At 38.7% G+C, this 22930-nt stretch overlaps 1 pseudogene across 1 annotated transcript; it reads left to right on the top strand.

Annotated features, from left to right (window-relative positions):
• Window positions 1-90: 90 nt before the first annotated feature.
• On the top strand, window positions 91-22317 carry LOC113010005 (uncharacterized; annotated as a pseudogene). Its single transcript, XR_013903433.1, has 51 exons — window positions 91-341; window positions 2220-2273; window positions 2921-3010; window positions 3702-3746; window positions 3837-3881; window positions 3977-4039; window positions 4201-4254; window positions 4401-4427; window positions 5062-5130; window positions 5247-5309; window positions 5396-5431; window positions 5635-5679; window positions 5794-5871; window positions 6526-6579; window positions 6673-6738; window positions 8053-8097; window positions 8331-8384; window positions 8557-8598; window positions 8754-8832; window positions 8999-9034; window positions 9141-9311; window positions 9738-9827; window positions 10032-10115; window positions 10244-10314; window positions 10404-10592; window positions 10757-10928; window positions 11013-11102; window positions 11224-11331; window positions 11485-11579; window positions 11952-12102; window positions 12229-12339; window positions 12785-12949; window positions 13130-13219; window positions 13396-13816; window positions 13912-14010; window positions 15704-15843; window positions 15976-16102; window positions 16187-16267; window positions 16428-16538; window positions 16737-16784; window positions 17168-17350; window positions 17506-17636; window positions 17878-17950; window positions 18081-18155; window positions 18235-18360; window positions 18463-18558; window positions 19542-19751; window positions 19871-20048; window positions 20154-20268; window positions 20367-20539; window positions 20756-22317. The product of XR_013903433.1 is annotated as an uncharacterized LOC113010005 (transcript).
• Window positions 22318-22930: the final 613 nt, after the last annotated feature.

Raw genomic sequence — 22930 nt, 5'->3', positions numbered from 1 at the left:
TGGGAATAAACACAACAGAAAATTCAGACCGCCTCTCTATTCAAGGTCAAGTTAAACAACTTCTCCGGGCTGTACTGTCTAAAGTCATAAAGTCAGATGGGGAAACCTTGATTGAGGACTGCCGTCACGTAACATCACCCAAAGCACTGCGGTAGATGAGTGAAATTTGAAAGCTGGTTACAGAGGAGAGCACTCAAGGAGACACCTATCCCCCCTGGAGTGCCTGTGGTTATTCCCAAACTACTGATGTAAATGCAGAAAGAAAAGCCATGGGAACTCCAATATTCATAACTCCAATAATCTTGTTGGCTGCAATGCTGGTGATGACTGATGGAAAAAAGGTAAGATCCTTCTTATTTCTCCTTATTAGTTTTATTGACTGTTTTAAATTAAGCTTTGCACGCACTGATAATCCATCACTGCACTGACTGTCTTTTTTAAAATATAAACACATGGGACATGGTCTCTTTTGTGGCTGACTCTGGATTAAAAAAAATTGTGTTGCTTTCCTTCATGTCACCCTGCATGGACTGGGCTTGTTGTTGAGCTGTACTGACTTATTAATCGACATTGCTCGAGAGAAAACCACATAACAACTCAATTCTGTATCTAAATACAGTGTTTTTCTTTTCCTCTAAAAAAATATAGGTTCAAGAATGACATTGAATATTTTTCTCAAAGCTGTAGATCAGTAACTTCTTAAATAGTAATGCCGTATAGGACTCTCTTTTTCTCTTTTTGGTAACTCTGTGAGGACCTTAATGACTGTTTACTGGAAAAAAGCATCCTGAAACCATTTTTTAAACATCTTCCAAAGAAATGTGATGCTTTTTTTTCAGCCTGTTTGCTGATGCACTCCATTAGGTAATGTGTACAGCACTCTTCAGTGTGCTATGTTGGTGGGCCTTTTTATGGTAGGTCATGGAAAAGTTTGATGTTGTTTCATGTGCAAAAGAAAAAAAAAGCTGAAAAACTGAATTAATTATAGCTTAATGACCAATGTAATAAATTTCCAGTAATTAGGTATAACGGTTTTATCATTGTAGCTGTTCTTGCTAAGCTGCTTTTGTCTCAAGGGTGTCCTAATATTTAGACTACAAACAACACTGTGCAGATTACTCTTTTTCTATACTTTATTACCCCACTTTTTAAAGTCTGTTAGCTTCACTAAACCTTTTTCACTGCTGACAAGCAAATATGTGTGCAGCTTTCTAATTAAAGGCCACCGTGTTCAATAGAGACTCAGGAGGGTATTAACACAGCAGAGTGTCAAGTTTATATAGTGGATTGTCATTTATGCTTAGAAATATCTACTCATATCTGCTTAGAGTTTTATAATCAATGTCATGTTGGTAGAGGTTTGATCTTTAGTAGTCTGTGGAGACTCTGTGTGCCTCCCAGAGTGTTCTGGCATTCACACGGTCGTACCTTCTCTTATTGTTTTGTGGTAGGATAAACGTATCTATGTCTGTTTTAGTCTACGTGCCTTTTGTTTAGATGAACTGCTGGACTTCCAGACCAGCAGGTTTAGGGAAGTCACGCACACACACACATACTTACACAACGCACAGGCAAGGTACTCTTTGTGTGTATGTAGACGTCATATGTTAATGAACCTATGTAACCTCAATAAAAGAGCAGTGTTACGGGGGAGCGGACAAGAGCAACTGGGGTCAAGCGAAGGAACGGCGTTTGTCCACTTCTCTCCCCTGCGAGAAACATCAAGAACTTTGCCTACTCGTGTCTTGCTTTGCTGTGTAGTTAAATTGTCTTGAACGTTCCAGCGAATAGGTTTAAGCTACAAACCCATCACAGAGATGTTATTAAGGCAAATTGCTTTAAAAGTGGTAATCCTCCACAAATTTGCCCCAAGTACAAGGAATATCCCTCACTATACTAGCAAAAAAAAAGTATGATTAAAAACTGCCTTGAGGACCTGTAGCCTGCAAAATCAAAACAAAAATCAACAAAAAAGGAAAAAGATTTTACACCAAAGCTACGGTGAAAAAATTGAGAAATCACCTATTTATGCTTTTTTTTTTTTTAAATGCAGTATATGCAAAATGAAAATACTTTACAGTCAGTAGGACAACTGACTTTGAGGAAGCAGCATTACATTACAAATATTTGACAATTTGTCAAAAACACAATTGTTTTTATTCTATTTTGCTTTTTTTATTTTGTGCATTAGAAATTAAAAAATGTAAACTTTCTTCTAGTGTGTGTGCAACGGAAGATCAAGGTGCCGCTGTGATGGAGTGAAAGGCAGCAGGGTAAGTGTCTAATTCACTGTCTGTGTCAAAGACTCAGTTCATCCTCCTGCAGTTTACAGCTACTTATTTCTTCTTTTCACAAAACTTTCATTCTTTTTTTTTTCTCAAAGCAAGATTTGTACTTCCCGTGACTACGGTGTACACCCCACTAATTAAATAATTTTTCAAAGTAACAAATAATTTAATTATGAAACACATCTTAGAATATATGCAAATAGACACATTCGTCATAGAAATATAAAATTCTCTAGTCATTCATTACCCCCTAAATGTAATGATAAAGTAAATTGTTTTCATTTTTACTGTTATGTAGACTGTACAGTTTTATCAATAAACAAAAGAAAATGGATGTATGGCTAAATATATCCTTTACGAAGGATATGGATAAATATTTCAGTGTGTTTACACACTAGGTTTGTTGCAGTTATAAATATAGCAATTTCTCTCATTTTAACCACATACAGCTGATAAATGTACCAATACCAGTTATAGTTGGCAATATTTTCATAAGCATTCACAAAACAGCATCTATGTATTTACTTATAAAGTGACAATACCAATGAAGCTGCTGTTTGTTTACTGGTTGCCACCTTATGTCCTTTCTTTCTGTGTCCTATTACTTTTCATTCATACATTTACACACACAGGGAGACAAAGGATTTCCAGCAAATCCAGGTTCCCCTGGGCCACCAGGACGTCCTGGACCAGATGGTCCCACTGGCCTGATGGGACTAAAGGTAAAACTTAAACTCTCATTAAGTTTTCTCATATTAACACAGTTTGTAGTGTCAATCTAAATTAGATCTTATATTATTATATGTGATATATAATTCAAAATTTCTTATATGCCTACACATTTTTAATTGAACTTGTTAAATGAAAGGAAAAATCAACATGAAATGGTGTAGTATAACCTCGGGTAGGTTCCTCCGGGAAATTCAGTAAATAAATAACGAAGTAACCAAGGACACCACATGATTTAACAGCCTGAAGAAAGAAGAAATCATTTTCAGTGTGACTTCATCAGTTGCTCACATTGCTTTGAAGGAATTTTGGCCTACTCACCAACTAACATGTTGCTTTAGCTCACTGAGGTTTGCACATAGAAATGTTCTCTGAGCACTGTGCAGTGGGATTCGGGGGTAAATTCAGTTGGAGCACTGTGTTAATATGCACTTAAATGCTCCAGACCAGCAAACTGCAGAATCGCTGCTTTTTAGAGGTGCTTTTTGTTAATTTAATTTTTAAGTTTTAATTTAAGTTAATTTGATTTAGCAGCACTTGTGTACTTACCCTGATAAATACTATGGAGTCAGTAAGGGTGTGCTTGTACTTCATAGTCGAATGAAACTTTTCTTTTTTTACATGACTGTATGTGTTGCTATACCATGCCATAGGGATTAATTAAAAGTTTGCCTACTATGACAGGGAAACACTGGGCATGATGGACCAGCAGGACCAAAAGGCGATCCGGTAAAAAAAAAAAATGTCTGTTTGTCTTTCAGTCAGTAACACCTACATGTATGTTAAAAATGAAAGCTATTTTTGCTTCTGTCATTACAGGGACTCGAAGGCAAAGAGGGGTTTGCTGGGAGTCATGGCTTACCAGTGAGTTGTCTTGTTGTGTATACAAGTCTAATGTATGAATCACAGACATGCATATTCCTGCAGATCCTCATACATGGCTGTTGTGTTTTATATAGGGTGTCCCAGGCTTACAGGGGCCTCCGGGCCCACCGGGAGCCCCAGGCTGCAATGGAACAGATGTATGAAAATATTGCATATTAGCTGTGGACCTATAATGCTTTGAACTTTTTTCAGGGTTAGGATTGGGGCTTCTAATTTGAAAGAGCACATTTTTAAATGTATTATAGGTTAAAGAGTTTGTAATTTCACTGCATGTTCTCAACGCATTACTTTCCAAAAGGGGGAAGACGGACCTCCCAGTATACATGGGACCTCTGGTCTTGATGGACTGCCAGTAAGAACAAAACAAAACATTTTTTTTATTCTGTGTTGCTACACTTCTCAGTGACTCTGGTATCATATTTCATTGCATCATCATTTAAAATTACCCAAATGAACAATTGATAAATAAATGTTTGAATATTTGTTTTTCATCCACAGGGTCCACCGGGTCAGCCTGGACCTAAGGTAATGATAAGCTGCTTCATGGCCTTGTGCTAAATTCTTTTTGTACCAGTGAAAGATGTGTCTGCAGAATTGCTCAGCAATGGCTGTCATTCAAGAAGCTTAGCTAGTTAAAGTTATCCTTACCAATGTAAATATTACAATTAGAAAGCTAATTGTTTGGGCAAGAACTACTGGGAACTGTTCATGTTTATTTGAATGCACAAGAATGCTAGAAAATGTGATTCTAGTGTTTAAAAGAACTGACCCTCTAAAAGCTTCAGAAAATACAATGTATGTATATGTGTACCCCTATATGTGTTCCTGTGTTGTGATATTCAACATTTACCAGTCTTCAAATCACATTTCCTTTGATGGTGGCTGAGCAAAAAGCATGCATCCATGCCATCAGGGGAAAAAGGGGGATTCTCAAAGCTCTGACACAAATTCTGAGTTGAGGGATTTCAGAGGAAGCACTGACTTTTAACCAGTTCGAAATATGTGCGGTTATGTCTGGGTTAGGGTACACAACACATTACCAAGGTTGATAAAAACCTTTTAAAAGTGACAGTCAAAGTCTACAGATGCCAGTTACTAACAAGATTTATTAACTGCAACTATAAAGTATTATTACATTTTTGAAGCGTCATTTTCATAGGGTGAATCTTGGATACAAGGCAGTTCACAACCAGGGCCCCGTGGACCACCTGGGAGGGATGGACAGCCGGTAACATTTTAGACTGCTCTCTTAATAAATAAATCCTGTCAGTCAGACACACATATATTTATTTTTGAACAGTTATGTTTATTTTATATTGAAAGCAAAGTTTCCTTGAATTTTAGGGAGATCCAGGTTTACCTGGATACAAAGGACAACCTGGTGAACCTGGACCAAGGGGCTCTGTTGTAAGCAAAGCTTTTTCTGAGATTTTTGTGGATGACATGTTTTTGTGTGATGTTTAACCTTAAGTGTGTAAGTTCTTTATGAACAGGGCTTTCCTGGACGTCGAGGGCCTCCAGGACCAAAGGTAATGCTGTTAGAATTAAATTTGCGTATGTGTGTACAGGTTTGAAAGCTTGTATTGTGATAATGAGTCTGTCAAAAAAGTAAAACCACAGCTGCTGTGAGTCTTGAGTTATTCACACCCTAAAACTATTCACGTGAACTGCCTGATAAAAGCAAATATGAATAAAATTTTCTGGTTTATGAAAAACAAAACTTTTATTTTAGGGTCAGGAAGGTATTAGTGGTGCCCCAGGACCTCAAGGACCTAAGGTAGTTTCTTTTTCACTATTATTGTGGCAGCATTGTATCATAATTCATGCCGACAGTTGTGTATATTATGTCTTGTTTTTTTCAGTGAGGGTAATTTTAATTTTTATGTTGTAGGGGAGACAAGGCCCACCAGGTCCACCTGGACCAAAAGGTCGGATCACGGAGCTTGTCTCAGGGGGTCTCGTGTTAGAGGTACAGGAACAATTTCATGTAATACTCTTCGACAAAATCATCATTGCCTTTCTAGTTTTGGAACATGACCCAAGGATTTCTCACGTCACACTGTTCACTCTTCGGTGACTGGGCTGCATATTTTCCTACTTTTGCAGTGGCTGATTGAACAGTAACCTGCACTAACCTGCTAATTTCAATCGACAGAACAAAAAAAACAACATTTGTTTACTAATGGGAAGAGATGAAAGAAGGCAAAGAAAAAAAATTACTTAAAAATAATCTTGAAGGGCATATGTTTCCAATGTGTGAATAGTGACACTATGAGAAAAAATCACAGGCGCATTACCAGAACTGTTTTGCCCAAAGCATTTCAAAGCAACTGGGTAAGTAGTCAAAACATGCTGCCGTGTTTGGGACCAAAGAGATGAGATTTCCAATTCCTTTCTAAAATGATTAACTAGCAAACTTACAAAAAGGATGAGGCAAAATTAAAAGCAAATGAAGCATAGTAAATACAGATATAATATTTATAAATACAATTTAAAAATACAATTCTAAACATTTGGTCCCTGAACTGCTCTTTCCACATCCTGCCACTCTAATACAGAAATATTGTCATTGAAATTATCAGAACATAACTTCAGTTGTTTTTATTTTTTCATTCTTATTTAGGGGTTAAAAGGAAACAAGGGAGATATAGGAGAAAAGGGCTGCAAAGGTTCAACGGTAAGTACAGAATTAAAATTCAAGACGACTGAATACATTCACTAATTTTAAAGAAACTTTCTGATTCTTGTCCTTATTTTAATCTGTTTCCAGGGAGAACCTGGTTATGGACAATATAGTAAAGGCGCAAAAGGAGGCAGAGGATTACCAGGTCCAGAGGTAAGACACAGCATCCCATTACCACTCAGTTTTTCCATTTGACTGTGTACAAACATATGGCATTTGGTTAATCAATTTATTGTGCCTGATATTCCACAATTCTCACACATCCCCCTATTTTTTCATTCCTTCCCTTTGCACCAAAGGGTTACCCGCACCAGTATGAATAGCACGAAAAAGAGGATGAGCAGCAGAGGGCAGTGATGCAACATCAAACTCAATGCGATTTGCCATTTAAGACGAGAGAAAAGACTGTCATTGGTTATCTACATTATAGTAATCACTTCATCAAAATTATTTTTGCTAAGACAGCAGCAACCAACAACAAACATAATTATGTTGCATAGTTTTATTATTAGCCCATTGAAGCTCTCTGTTTAGGCCATCCCAGTTCAGGGACAACAGCAGCGTCTCTAAATCAAAGAAACTGATCATTCTACATATTTTTAGTGTGTCTTCAGACTGAGGGGGGCACAGCATTGCTTAAAAGGGTCCTCAAAAAGCTCCAACCCTGATATGGTCACATTCTCATTTCATATATATTAGAAGTCACTGCTTCAAAGACCACATATGTGTCTTTGAATAAGAATTTTTAATTTGAATTCAATTTCTGTTTGAAATTTTTTTATTTTTATATATTTATTTGAAGGCCTATTTTACCTATTTTTATTTTAGAATAGACTAGCTCTTTATTATCATTGTACAATGAAATTATGGGTGCTCCACGGCAACTGTGCAGGGTGAAAAATATATAAATAGTAAAGACTTCAGGAATAAATAGCAAACAAAAGACAGTCGAGAGGAATATATACAAAACAAGAGAAAGGCACACATTGGAGGGCAAAGTGCTTGGAAGCAGTGCAAAAGGATTTGTTCTGAGTATAGAGTCCATATGTGAGTGGCCTGAGTGATGCGGGTTACTCAGGCCATGATTGGTGAGGTGGGTAGGAAGGGATGGGGTGTGGGGGGATAGTGTTTGTTAAAAGTCTGAAAGCCCTACAGAAAGAAGCTGTTAGTGAGTCTGGAGGTGTGGGACCTGATTAACCTGAGGCGCCAATCACAGGTCAGCAGGTCAAACAAGTTGTGGGCGGGGTGCAAGGGGTCGCCCTCCAGAGGTGGCAGAGGGCAAACGATTTTTTGAGGAACATGAAGATTTACATGAAGATCACAAACATTTGGCATTTTACAGTCTAAAAACTGTATTTTTGAGACCTAAGTAAAAAATCTATGAGAAGATAAATAAAAACATGTACTTCATCCTGAAAAACTCAACCTTATATGAATCTTCATGCTTATCCTTATTTGTCCTTACAGGGTAAGCCAGGCAAGGATGGTGATCCTGGACCACATGGATTTGTGGTACTGTTTTGTTATGCTTAAAAACAGTACGATCGATAGATAGATAGATAGATAGATAGATAGATAGATAGATAGATAGATAGATAGATAGATAGATAGATAGATAGATAGATAGATAGATAGATAGATAGATAGATAGATAGATAGATAGATAGATAGATAGATAGATAGATATTGAATATATATATTGAATACAACAATACAACTGTTGAATACAACATATTTCTGTTTAGGGAAGACCTGGCCCCAGAGGGGATCCAGGATATCCAGGAGTGCCAGGAGTGCCGGTCAGTTGTCCTTTCTTCTTACTAATTATTCAGATTCTTTAAATTCTTTAAAATGTGCATTTATACATTAAAGTACTAAATCAAATCAGTAAAGGTGGTATAGTACCAAAGAAAAATCTCTTGAAGGGCTAATAATATTTTGCATGACACTTTGTTTGTATCCTCTAAATAGGGTGAAAAGGGAAATAGGGGTCTGCCTGGCCCAAGTGGAGATGTGAGTTTATGACAGTTTTCTACTTTACAGTCCTTATATGGTCAGAAAAATGCTACATTAGTCTTTGTTATGGATACAGAATGAATTTCTGTGGATTTTATTTGAATCCATCACTTCCTGTTGTTCTAAAACGTCCAATACAATTTTGTTTACAGACATATGTGACTGAGCCAATCAAAGGATACAAGGGAGATCCTGGTCATCAGGGCCCACCTGGACTTCCTGGGCCTCGGGGTGCATAATACTCTATAGTATACAAACTAATGAAGAAGATATACAACAGAATAGCAAATCCTAAAGTCAAAGCCTGCACCAGTCATGAGCCGATGAAAAAAAACCTTGCTTTATTGTAGCTGACTTGCCCATACAATAATAACACATGTGGCTATTCTTTTCTCAGGTATTGTGGGCTTTCCTGGACCACGAGGACCTCCAGGTGTGAAGAAAGAATTTGAAAGAGAATAACATCCTTTGTACCTTCATCCACATGTTAAGCTTATTTTGTAAAGCTTGCTCATGGCCTCTCACTTTACCCTGCACAGGATTAGGTATTGATGTGCCTGGCCTACGTGGTCCCAATGGCCTTCCAGGCCTAAAAGGTGATTCTGGGGAGCCTGGGGCTGATTATATCGGACCTCCGGGTCCAGATGGAGAGCCTGGTGACCAAGGACCTCCTGGAGATCAGGGCCCACCTGGAATCCCTGAAGACAGAAGTATGCAAAAATGTTCTCCCCTAAATCCTCCAAATACTATAACTTCAAATGCTAACAATAAACCTACTGCAAGATGTCATGTCACAATCGGTTGGGGGTGAGTGGATGAAGACAGGACAAAGACATGCTGTGGAAGAGACAAAACAACAACTAATTAAATGTTCAATATCTATCATGCTTAACAAAACAAATAAATAAACAAATAACTTTGAAAGTTTAGCTTTTTATTTATAGAATTGTAGCATGTATGTTGTGGACCACTGATAGTCATTGAACAGAGTGGATATGGATTTTTAAACTCTTAGATATAGGCTAAATGACTATAGTGAAGGATATTAATGACATACTACTGCAATAATTATACAGATATTTAGAGGAAATGTTTTGAAAGTGTAATTAGGACACTAAGTTTGTTGTCGTTTGTAGCTAACAGAGTTACCAAGGGTCTGCCAGGAATTAAAGGAGTGAATGGATTGCCTGGACTCATGGGATACGATGGGGTGTTTGGAATGAAAGGTTGGATTGTTTTTAAAGCCTTCTTTTTTAATTTTTTAAACCATTGTAGTTAGTATTTATTATTTATTTCAAACTTGTTATGACTTATTTTTACTAGCAGACTACTGTGTTGTGTGCAGTTGTCATCAAGGCCTTTGAATCTCATATATAAAATAATATTGTGCAATAATTGAGATTTTAAAAAATGTTTGTTTCTTTGTACAGGACAAAAGGGGGATCCCTGTTATGAGTGTACTGGATCAGGATTCCCAGGACCTCCAGGTCCCCAGGGTGAAACTGGCCCGCCTGGTAACAAGCACTGCATAACAGATGAATTTTATTCTATCTGAGTTGGTGCATTCAAATGCACTTTTACTGGTAGTGATGGAAAGCAAATAAGATTTAAAACTAGAATGTGCACTATTTCTGCCGCTCAGGCTTCAATCAGCCTCGAGGTGATAAAGGTGATCCTGGTTTCCCAGGACCTAAAGGCTTACCAGGAAGACCTGTAAGAAAACATGTCTTGAAATTTTTGCTTTGTTGTAAGTTTGTTTTTCTTTACCTATGTAAACACTTAATATTAATTCTTTTCCAAAGGGTCCAATTGGTGAAGCAGGTTTTCCAGGTCGAAAAGGAGAGAAGGGAGAGTCGTATTCCTTTGGTGCTCCTGGGCCAAAGGGAGAAAAAGGGGACCAGGGACAGCTTGGGAGGCCTGGGGATCCGGGTTTACCTGGACTTCCAGGATTGCCAGGTCGCAAAGGCAATCCAGGGCTTCCAGGGGATCCGGTGAGAAATTGCTGACAAATCTGAGTTTTACATGACATTTTTTGCCTTCTGCAATTCCACATCTCAGGTGTCACATTTGATGCTTCAGAGGTTTTAACATGTACAGGAGCAAAACAAATTTTTTTTTTAGTCATAGCTAGAACAAGTATTCTGCCACTCTATAGTATTTCTTCTCTGGTGAAACGGGAGACCGTGGAGTCCAAGGCCCACCAGGCCCTTTAGGCAGACCAGGACCAGACGGCTACTCTGGGCCAGTGGGTTATGGACCTGCTGGGCCTCCAGGAATGAAAGGAGATAATGGGGTATCTGGCTTTCCAGGGCAGCCAGGAATTCCAGGTTATATTATATACTGATTAATGTAAAATTTAATAAAAACTTAAATATAGTAAAATACTAACATACATCTCTCCTTTATTGCAGGAGAAAAGGGGGAACCTGGAGTCATATACAGTAAAGGACTTCCTGGCCCACCTGGATTGAAGGGTTGGCCAGGTTCACCTGGAAGCCCAGGTAAGTACTGCATGTGGATATGCTGTATGGATGCATAACTCAATAGGTGGATGAATAATTGGATGGATGGAAAACAATGGCAGAAGAGAAACATATTTTATATCACCAAAACAAATGTCAGGTCATCCAGGGGCTCCAGGTCATCTAGGACCACCAGGTATACCAGGCCAGAAAGGAGAACGTGGCCCGTTGTCATTTCTTGGAATGCCAGGGAAACAAGGACAGAAAGGTAGGTTCTGTGAATTTATGCAGAAAACATTTGCATATTTGCAAACACATAAAATATTTCCTAGATATGAGATTACTTTGATTGTCTCAAAAGGAAATGAGGACTAGTCACATAGATGATTTATGTGTTTACTGATAAGTATGTATTTTTCAGGTGACAAGGGCCAACCAGGTGTCCCAGGCCCTCCAGGTAGAGGTTCCCCAGGTCAGCCAGGCCAAGAAGGCCCTCCTGGTCCTCCAGGACCAAAGGTTAGAAACAAAGTTGATACAACATACATCTTCATATAGCAAACACTCTATTGCACTTTACTGGTCTTTACAGGAAGGCATAAAAGCAAAAAATAAATAAATAAAAATTATTTTTTACATTATTGTCTAGGTATTTGATTTTAAAAACTGGCCAATCAAATGATTGCTTCCTTCATGTTATGTCAGTTCTTTGTGAAGGGAGATCAGGGAATGACAAAGAAATGAGAAAATGCAGCATTCTTTTTTTCATAATCAAAGGCTTGGAACATTACCAAACACTACCAAACATTATACCTTGCAATATAATTCTGGAAGCAGATTAAGTAGTGAATGCTAACATATACATTATGTCCTCTATTTTTCTAATAACAGGGTGATAGCAACCTTGGACACTCTGGGCCTCCAGGCTTCCCAGGGCTTCCAGGTGAAGATGGAGATCCCGGGCCTGCAGGTGATCCTGGGAATCCTGGCTTACCTGGATATCCAGGGCTAACTGGCAGTCCTGGTTTTCCAGGAGAAAAGGGTACTGATGACTAAACTGACTATTGACTAAAATCAAAACTGTACTCTTCATAAGCACATAATAAAGCACAAACTTGCAACAATATTGATCTGTTTGCTACATTGATTGTGTTATTGATTTGTGCAGGAGTAAAGGGTTCTGAAGGGCTTCCAGGGCTACCTGGTAGCAAAGAATCATGTAAAGGCTTGCCTGGGCCAAGTGGAGAACCAGGACCAAGTGGTTCTGAAGGACCTCAAGGTTAGTCTATGCTAGACTTGTGTGGTGTATTTGGTGTTAGCCCTGAAAGAACATTACAGACAGATAAAAAAACAGGTAAAAGCTTAGTAATACCAATCTGGATATAAAATTAGTGCAGTTATGGCGTTAACGTCATTTTAACGAGATTAACGCTGACAGCACTAATATTTTTATATATTAAATTTCCTTTGCTCCTCACCTTTATACACACACACACACACACACACACACACGCACACACACACACATATATAAAACAAAAAAAAAAAACACCCAGCACGCCCTGCGGGCGGTTTATCCTTCAAGCTCGGGTCCTCTACCAGAGGCCTGGGAGCTTGAGGGTCCTGCGCAGTATCTTAGCTGTATGTGTGTGTATATATATATATATATATATATATATATATATTTTTTTTTTTTTTTTTTTTTTTTTCTTTTTTCTTTTTAGGACTTAATGGCTTTCCTGGTGAGAAGGGAAATCAAGGTTTGCCTGGGTTTGGTCTTCCTGGCCCTGCTGGTGAACCTGGGTTCCCTGGGCCATCAAGACCAGGTTCACAAGGACATCATGGACAAAAAGGAATCAAAGGACAAAATGGCCTACCTGGTCAACCAGGTACAGTATTCCTTATCTGATAGACCATTCATATTTAAATTCATCAATATGGAATAGTTAAAAAATCTGGGTTTTTCATGTATGTGAGTACTTAATGTGATGTTGAAAATACCAAAATTACTTTATGAGTTTTTACAATGTATTGATTTTTATCAAAATATTCAACTTCACTTTTGTTAGGACCCAGAGGAGACCCTGGACCAGATGGATTGCCATCAGGATATGGACCAGATGGGTTGCCTGGAATTGTAGGTCCACCTGGTCAAAGAGGTAAACACAAATGCAACACAAACACACGTGCGCGTGCACACAAACACAATGCATATAATATACACAAACATGTCAGATCTGAAACAGTATAATAGTTTTTGCCTCTGTGACAGTAATTTATGAAAAACTGATTTATATAAAACTGATGAAGTTAGAGCTACCTTGGCTATTTGCAGGTGACTCTGGCCCAGATGGGCCTAGAGGTCCTCCAGGCCCCCCAGGTATGAATGGAGACCAAGGTCCCAAAGGTGCCCCAGGAGCTCCATCACCACAAAATTATACTGCGAACTCAGGGGACCCTGGTCCACCAGGTACACTTTCCAGTAAAGTCTTGTTCAAAAAATGTCCTTTTACAGTCTTTAATGTTTCTGAGATTTTTTATTTATTAATTTATTTATTTTTTATTTATTTATTTTTACAAATGATCCACATTATATTAGGACAGGGCATTGAGTAGGACATGGTAATAATATTTTAACACTAACTGTATTGCACAAGGTAACCCTGGTCTGGCTGGTCCAAGTGGAGATCCTGGCAGGAATGGATCAAAAGGGTGGAGAGGAAAAGTGGGAGCACCAGGGGATCCTGGACCAAGAGGTCTGAAATAAGCTAAACATTCACAGTGACTAGTTATTATTTCCGTTTGTAAATCTGCCAAACTGTATTTATGCTGTGTGCCTGTATGTCCCCAGGCTCACCAGGTGATCCAGGGTTGGATGGATTATTAACATCACCAGGGTTTAAAGGACATCCCGGAGCTCCAGGAGATGCAGGGCTGAGGGGGCCTCCAGGTAAGTACTGCATTTTACTTCAAGCTGAAGTTAAATAAAGAAAAATTAAGAATATTTTGGTTATCATGCTCATGAATGCTCAGTGATCACTGTGCAGAATAATTTATTGTATTGTGTTTTCAGAACTCCATTGTATTGTTATTGTACGATTTCTACTACTGAAAAAAATAAAACCTTAAACTTAAAAATTTAACATGTACAAAACTTCATGTTTTAAAATCCTTTTAATAAAAAAAGATTAATAAATGACCTTTTCAGTGTGCAGTTTTTATGTAGTGAGAAAACTACAAGCATCTTCCAAGTTGCATGCCCGTTACAATAATAATAATAATGATAATAATATTGTTACATCTTTTTTGCACACACTCTTTTCTACTCTGTAATATCCTTGTCAATGTTCTTGATATTTATTTATAATCACCTCTTTTAACTCTTGATATTTATAATTGAGTGATTTGTATATACTAGTGCTATTTCTTAAATTTGTAAAATCTGTAACATATTTTATTGTTTAATTAGTCTGTTACTGTTACTGTCTTGGAGCAGCTGTAACCCACATAATTTCCGGCGAGAACAGCGGACTCCCGGCACATTGTTTTTTAAACCCCCCGCTACTCAGGTTAAACATGATATATAAGTCACTTAGGTAACTTAAAAAATTGTATTGTTTGGCTGTTTCAGTGTTTTATTTGTTCCTGAGTAAATCGGTTTGGCTGAGATTAAAGACATTAGATTAGATTAGATTAGATAAAACTTTTCCTCTGGGGTTTTCACCCAGCTGAATAAACGTCAAACAGAAAACTGATTAAACACAAGTGTGAGATGGTCGAGAATTTACTCCAGTGTACTGTTATATTTTAGATAGCAAGGAGCAGACGGCTGAGTTTATCAAACTCCACCGAGACAGCGGTGACGCAAATCTGAAGGCTAGACCGTCCCATTTCACAGCTGCTCACTTCCAGCCTTCTCAGTTTTCGAAGGACCCGGCCCACGTAGATCGCAAAGGCCAGGTCCTCCGAAAAATGCAGCCTAGGTTTTGAGATACAGCTTTTGAATTGGTACTTGTTCTCTGACTGATGACTTATCACGAGTCCACAAGAACCCGGGTATGCACAAGTACTCGTATTGAGACAGGCAACTGTTAGCATCTGGTCACAGCAGACATCACTTAGCAAATAAATTAACAATTATTTCTCAATAAAAACATGTAAGCTTAAAAAAAAAAACTTTTTTAATATTTTAACAAATTAAAAATGTTTTAACATATTTTAATAAAAAAACAAAACAAAAAATGTATAAGCTTTAATATGTACTAATAGTACATTAATAGTAATAGTAATTAATAGTAATTAAGAAGTACGGAAACACATCTGCGGATAATGAATACAGAAAATCCGTTCACATCTATACAGAACAATGCATTGTATTTTTACTGATTTTTTTTTTTTTTTTACAGTTTAGGGCCCCCTTCAGATTGTGAATCGAATGTTGACACTAACAATAAGAAGTGAATCATTGTGCTTTAGAATATTACTGCATGCACCTTAAACTATTGTGAATTAGAACCTTGAGCTCTAAGAGACATCTCAATAATAGTATAACATTTGATTTGAATTATTTGTTAACGTCATTATTATAAATATGATGGTAGTATAGTTATTAGAAAGTGTTACTAGTGATTTAATTCTGCCAGGGCCAAAGGGAATAAAAGGAGATCGAGGAATACTGGGAAAACCAGGGCGAGATGGTGATCAGGGTAAAACTGGTTTCAAAGGAGCTACTGGGGAACCAAAGTACAATGGATATGGGCCACCTGGACCAGCAGGCCAAAAGGTAGAATTTAAATGTCACTGATGCAGTAGAGAAGATTCCAGTAAATAAATACAAATGTGTATATTATTTGAAACAAATGTGTTCATCAATAGGTTCTTTATCCCTCTTTCATTATTTCCTTCGTGTCCTCAGGGTGAACCGGGATTGACTAATACTAATTTGATGAAGGGTCAAAAAGGACAACCTGGAATTGCAGGAACAGAGGGTTTACCAGGAATTTTTGGACTCAAGGGAGACCCAGGACCTACTGGACTAAATGGTTTGTACAACTGATAAAAATATTAGACAGCTTTAACACTCTACCTCTCTACCCAACTCTCTCTGTTCACTCCTTCTGTCTCAGGTCCCTCAGGGTCTCAAGGGCCAGAAGGGTCAGATGGCCCTCCAGGTAGCAAAGGGCAACGCGGACCTAATGGACCACAAGGCAAAGTCCTTTTAATTGCAACTATATGAAGAAACTTTTTTCACCACATATTTTTGAAGTGCAACCCATTGTCTCATTCCAGGATCAATTCGAAATGATCAAATAGTACTTTCGCTTTTTATTTATACTTTAAGTTTAATCGAGTGTACTTTTTAAAACGTGTTTGCCTCAGGTAATGTGGGTCCAACAGGAAATAGAGGACTTCCAGGTCCGAAAGGCAGCCAGGGCTTGGATGGGATTCCTGGCCCACCCGGGCAGAAAGGAGAGACTAGTAAGCCAAATACTGCATAAAAAATGTTTGTATGGTTCTTTGAGGTCATGTATAATCCTATGTAATTATGTATTTATGTATGTTTTTTTCTTTTGTCTAAAATTAAAAAGGCCTGTAGAATAGCTATCTCTTTCATAGCTAATGGTACCCCTGAATGGCGCAGGCAAATTCATCTGTTCTTATATCGCTCTTCTGCAGTCTTGATAGAAGGGAGTCCTGGGAAGCGTGGTGACCCTGGTCAGCCAGGTGAGTCACATACCAGTCACATTACCCTCTAAAGGAGCTGGGGAGTGGGGGTTATGCAGGAGGGCGAGGGTCCAGTGTTTCGTTTTGGGATTTGTTTGGTTTTTTTCTTTTCTTTTCTTTCTTATTTTAGATAATCTTGGAAAAACACTGAATACATTCAACCACACCCAGAGACCTGATGTACTTACAGTATAATCCGCATGCTGGAAGTTAAATAATGAGCGATACATATAGCAACAAACAAAGCACTCATCAGTTGATGTATTTATATGTAATATCAAACAATAAAATATACTAAAGGCCTGTTCCATTACATTAAATTATGCATCACTACTAAAATAATTCCTTACTGATTTAGACTAATTGTTCTTTCCACTCTGTAGGTCCTCCTGGAAATCCTGGCCTCCCTGGGTTGTCTGTTACAGGGATTCATGGACTAACAGGAGACAAAGGAATTCCAGGTCCACAAGGCATCCTTGGCCCAAGAGGGTCACCTGGAAGAGAAGGCGCATGTCTTCCTGGGTATAGAGGAGACCCTGGCGAACCTGGATATCCTGGGAGGAAAGGTTAGAATCTACTCGATAAGTTGTAGGTCCAGATGATGATTTCAGTTTGTGTAATTTGGTCACTGTATGGAAGTTCTTGCATGCCTATTTCACTAGGCCACTCATCCTCAATTACTTTTATCTCCATAATCAGTGCCTTTCTAATCTCAATGTAGGCTACCCTGGCCCACCTGGTCCTCCAGGTACAGCAGTGCCTGGGTTAAAAGGAGACAGAGGGGACCCAGGTCTTCCAGGAAGCCAGGGTAATCTAGGGGAACCAGGAGATCCAGGCCCACAAGGACCACCTGTACGTTTTTACAGTAATTTACCTCTGACAAATGCCTAGAGAAAGTAGACATGAGTTTTTGATTAAAATGGAGAGTTCATAGCAAAAGATGTATTTTACAGTTGAGGTAATCTTTCATCAAGCCTTTCTGTAGCATTCTTCACACCGTACTAAAACTAATGTTTTGTATAGAATGGCAGGTCTTCAAACTTTAACTGCAATAATTAGAGTCTGATCTTTCTATTTCCATTTGCCCCCTCAGGGTGCAATAGGCAGACCTGGAGGCCCAGGGGTAAGAGGTGACCCAGGTCTTCCAGGATTCCCAGGACCTGCTGGTAATCTATGTTGAAGAGTAACAAAGTCTTCAGCAAGTTTCTCACAATACATTTGAAATGCACATCATCATCATGCTGGAATCCATGCAGCAATACAAAGAGATAATCCCATTAATTTTTTTTTCTTTAGGTAAAATTGGAGAGCCTGGGTACATCCCTGGCCCTCCTGGTCAGCCAGGGGTCCAAGGTATTCCTGGACCACCAGGTGAGTCAATACTTGATAAGCTAAGCATTACATATATCTGGGGAATAGCTTTCTAATTGCTCCTTCTGTGTACCTAAAGGGCGTAAAGGTGAGGCAACATTTAGAAAAGTAATACATGAACCAGGAGCTCAAGGCTCTCCTGGTGCCCGTGGCACATGCGGACCTCCAGGAAGAACTGGTCCACCAGGACCTCCAGGCCCACCAGGTTAATACTTTTAGAGTTAATCCTTGTTGCATGTATTACCTTTCCCTGTGTAATATGTGATATTCGAATTATAAATTTTGCTATTGAACACTTCTTTTCCAGGCCAGCATGGTATCAAAGGAATGCAGGGTTTCAGCCCACCTGGTCTGCCTGGATTTACAGGCTACAAAGGAGATAAAGGAAGAGCAGGGCTGCCAGGTGTGTTTAAGACTACGTCCACACGTATACGGGTATTTCTGAAAACACAGCTTTTTCTATGCGTTTTGACCTTTCATCCACACATAAACAGTGTTTTGGATCACTATGGTGGAGATTTTTGAAAACTCCAGTTTTTGCGTATACATGTGGACAAGGAAAATTGAGATTTAGTCGTGCAACATCAAAGGTGTGCGCCTTTTTTGACGCCACGCTGTGCGCCATGTTATTGTTTACATGAGATGAATCTCTACAATGGCAGATATAGACAAAATACTGTTGCTGTTAATCTTACTATCTGCAGTTATTATCCGACCATTTAGAAAGACTGCTTTTATGCGCCATTCATCTTTATTTACTCTTTTCCTCCCAGGCTTCTAGACTTCTGATTGGCCAAGACTTCTATGCAGTTAGGATTATATTGCCACCTGTTGCTCTGGCACGTGCTTGACAGCATTTGACTTTGTTTTTTGCGTTTACATATGGATAGGATTTTTTTTTTAAACAAAAATGGAAAATCTCCATTTACAAAAATACGTGTGTACATGTGGCAAAATGTTTGGGTTAAAATGTGTTTTTGTGTATATTCCAATTACACATTAGAATATAAAAAACACTTGAAAACGTCATTTTCCAAGTATTTCAGTAGAATGTGAAGTGTTAAATGTGTTCAAATGATTGGAATTGCCTTTCAAATAGCTGGACACATCACACCTGAAAAACAATAAAAGTTCAGGTATTGGCAGCGCTCCTGCTTCACAGTTGTGCATTACATTGTGTGAATAAGAAAAAAGAAAAAATAAGGAAAAAATAATAATGCCCTCTGAATGAAGTTATCTGCCAGTGCACATTAAAACAGGTCCTCAGTGCATTAGTGGCAGGTAGTAGTGACTATAGAACATCCCCCAACAGTTTCCAAAAATATCCTTGAACAAAACTGCCCACGTGATATTATTTCATTGCATATTATGTTCTTCAATCTGCAGGTCCCAATGGCAGACCTGGAACTCCAGGTCATAAGGGTCCTGCAGGTTTGCCCGGCAGAACCGGTCCAAGTTATGCTGACAGTTTCCTGATAGTCAGGCACAGTCAGAGCATCCACCCCCCTGAATGTCCTCATGGCACTAGCTTCATCTACAGTGGTTACTCTTTCCTCTTTATCAATGGATATAAAAGAGCTCATGGGCAGGACCTTGGTAAGAGCATGGAAAACACCACACCCAGAAGTTGTATGTGCATATATAAGATGCATCTTTGCATCATTAAAAAATAAATAAAATCTGCATATTTACCAGTGTTTTAAACTGTCTCTCAGGCACCACGGGGAGCTGTCTGCCTCGTTTCTCTACAATGCCTTTTCTGTTCTGTGACACTGAAAATGCCTGCCGCTATGCTTCTCGTAATGACTATTCATACTGGTTGTCCACTGAAACTCCCATGCCTATGAACATGGTTTCCATATCAGGAGAAATGCTGAAATCCTACATTAGCAGGTGGGATAAGATTGTGTATTTAGTGTGATTACCATTAACTAAAATTGCCACCTATATCTACCCTCTAACCTTGTGTGGAATAAAATAATATGGATACCTGTTTAGGTGCTCAGTGTGTGAAACCACCTCCAATGTCATAGCCATCCACAGTCAGAGGACTCTCATACCAGAATGTCCTAGAGGTTGGGAATCACTGTGGACTGGGTACTCTTTCATCATGGTAAAGAAATCAGTGTTTTGTTCATTTTTACTATTTTTAAAATTTGAATTCAGAGATCTTGTTTCTCTAAGTGATTCTGTTCTTACTGTCTGTTACAGCAAACAGGTGCTGGAGCAGAGGGATCCTCGCAGCCCCTGATTTCTCCTGGCTCATGTCTGGAAAATTTCCGCCAAGTGCCCTTTATAGAGTGTCATGGCAGGGGGACGTGTAACTACTATCCTGATTCCTATAGCTACTGGCTGGCCTCCCTCGACCCCAACAACATGTTCGGGTGAACTGTTCACTTCTCTGTTTAAGGAGACATAGTTCTGTAGTTTTCAGTTAAATATTCAAGGAATCGTTCATCTTTCATTACTCTTTTGTCCAATGCTGTTTAGAGGCTTCCCAACTCAGAACAGTGCTGTCTTGTGATTTGGCAACTTGTATCAAATTTAATTTGTTAAGTTATCTGTAATTATTATTGTCTCTGTATGTTGTTCTCCTACAGTAAACCCATACCTCAGACAGTGAAGGGACCTTTCCTAGAAAGCATCATCAGCCGCTGCCGAGTCTGCAGAAAACCAGGGCATCAAGGTGAAGGGTCAAGGTGAAGAGATAAATAGTCTGTTTCTCACTTCATTATGTTCATATTGGGCTTATAAGCAGAGGCTAAACTAAGATTTGTCTGGTGGAGGGCCCTATGATTTGTCAAAGAATTACTTTGCAGTAAGTTGTATAATCATTTGTATTTTTAATGCTCATAGTCTGTGATCACCCAAGCCTGAAATCTGAGGTTTACTGAGCTGTCATTGTTGTTTCCCAACCTGTAGATAATATAAATCTGGTATAATAGGTGAAGCATCCTCAGCTTCAATTAAATATACCCTTGATATAACTTATAAGTGACCCTGGACACCACAGCCTGCTGTGCACCAGCCTAACATAGTCCTTTAATGTCAACCGTACCACGGTACTGCAGATTAACCAGTTTAGTCTGCAGTAGGGCTGGGCGATATGACCCAAAATTCATATCTCGATATTTTTTAGCTGGATGGCGATATAAGATATATATCTCGATTTTTCTTTTTAAAGCCATAAGTTAAGAACAAAAAGAGAGTTCTTAGTCACACTGTGTCCCAGATGTCACACGGGCACTTTTATTTACATACAGCGTAGATATTACTCAAAAATAAATTATCAGCATATATTAAATAATCATGGTCCATAAATAAAAGAAAACAATGTTGTTTTTGTGCATAACAAAAAGCTCACAATTGTGCAGTCAAAATGTAAACTAAAAGACGCTGAGCATAATAACAAAGAGACAGATTTCACAGCTGCTCCACGTCTCTGAACGGGTGCCATTTGTGGTCCTTATACACACACTGTACGTATCACTCCGCGAGGCTCCTCCTCTGTAGCCGTAATTCTCCGACAATCCATCAAGCGGTGCAGCTCCGTAGCTTAGCAAAGTCATATTAAAACATTTTTTGACAGATTGCTGAGCGCTGTGTACCACATAAAATCGGTTCGCGGTCAGTAAGCACAACCAGAATTCATACATAAGGTGCACTGTCGATTTTTGAGAAAAGGAAAGGATTTTAGGCCGTGCAGCCCCTCTGGGCTGCATGTCGTTAGCGTGGTTAGCTCGTTAGCGCGGTTAGCTCGCTAACACGTTGACGCCATCCAGCCCCACGCACGGTAACTCGCTAACGGAGATTTTCCGCTTTCATCTTGTCATTGCCTGCAGGTGAAGCTATGGGGGAGGGGGAGTTGTGTTCAGTGCAGGAGAGGCGAGGCCGAGTAACGTTGCGTAGAGACAAAAGTGGACGAAAGAGAGGCAAACCTGCGGCTCCACAAGTATAATTATAACGTAACATAGACTATATCGATATAAACGATATTGTCACATCTTATATCTCGTATGAAAATATATCGATATTTTTAAAAAACTCGATATATCGCCCAGCCCTAGTCTGCAGTACACTACAATAAACTGCCTAGGACTGTCATAGAACACACACATGTAAAAGAGTACATGACATGTTTAAATTAAATTGGTTTTTGCTACGTCCATTTCTGTGTGAAGTTATTACGTTAAGGCTTTTTTTGTCCTGGAAAATACACCAACTTTACATTCAGCTAGCAAACAGATTCAGATTTACACTGCAAAGAAACGGTTTGTTTGTTTTCCTGCTATTTGTTGAGCTGTTTGAAAAATTGACTCTGATTGGCTGTAATCTCCTGATTTAAAAAAAACACGTGACAAAGTGCCCAAACCAAAACTTAGCCGGCGGGACAAGGAAAAAACAATATGTTCAGGATGTTGTGGCTTGTTGAAAATGTGGTATTACTTACAGTTGTAAAAACATAGTAAAACCTGCTCAAGTCATTTGAATATGCAGTATTTTTAATGACAACAGATATTTTTTTCCCATAGAGATATACAAATGTTATATCTCTATATCACTTTCTTGTGTGCGTGTGTGTGTGTGAAATATTTCAGATCATTTCTGAAGATCCTGTCAGTAAATAAATAACTGCAAACAAACAAAGTCACAATAACCAGCTGTAGTATGTATGCTGTAAATCTGGAGTTTTCAATTTGTTTATTCATACACACAAATATGGAGTTATTTGAACAGTAACTCCTCAAAGCAATTCTTTGAATACCAACACGTTG

Source organism: Astatotilapia calliptera, chromosome 18, assembly GCF_964374335.1.
Source record: "Astatotilapia calliptera chromosome 18, fAstCal68.1, whole genome shotgun sequence".
NCBI lineage: Eukaryota > Metazoa > Chordata > Actinopteri > Cichliformes > Cichlidae > Astatotilapia > Astatotilapia calliptera.
This window is presented reverse-complemented; position numbering and strand designations above follow the sequence as displayed.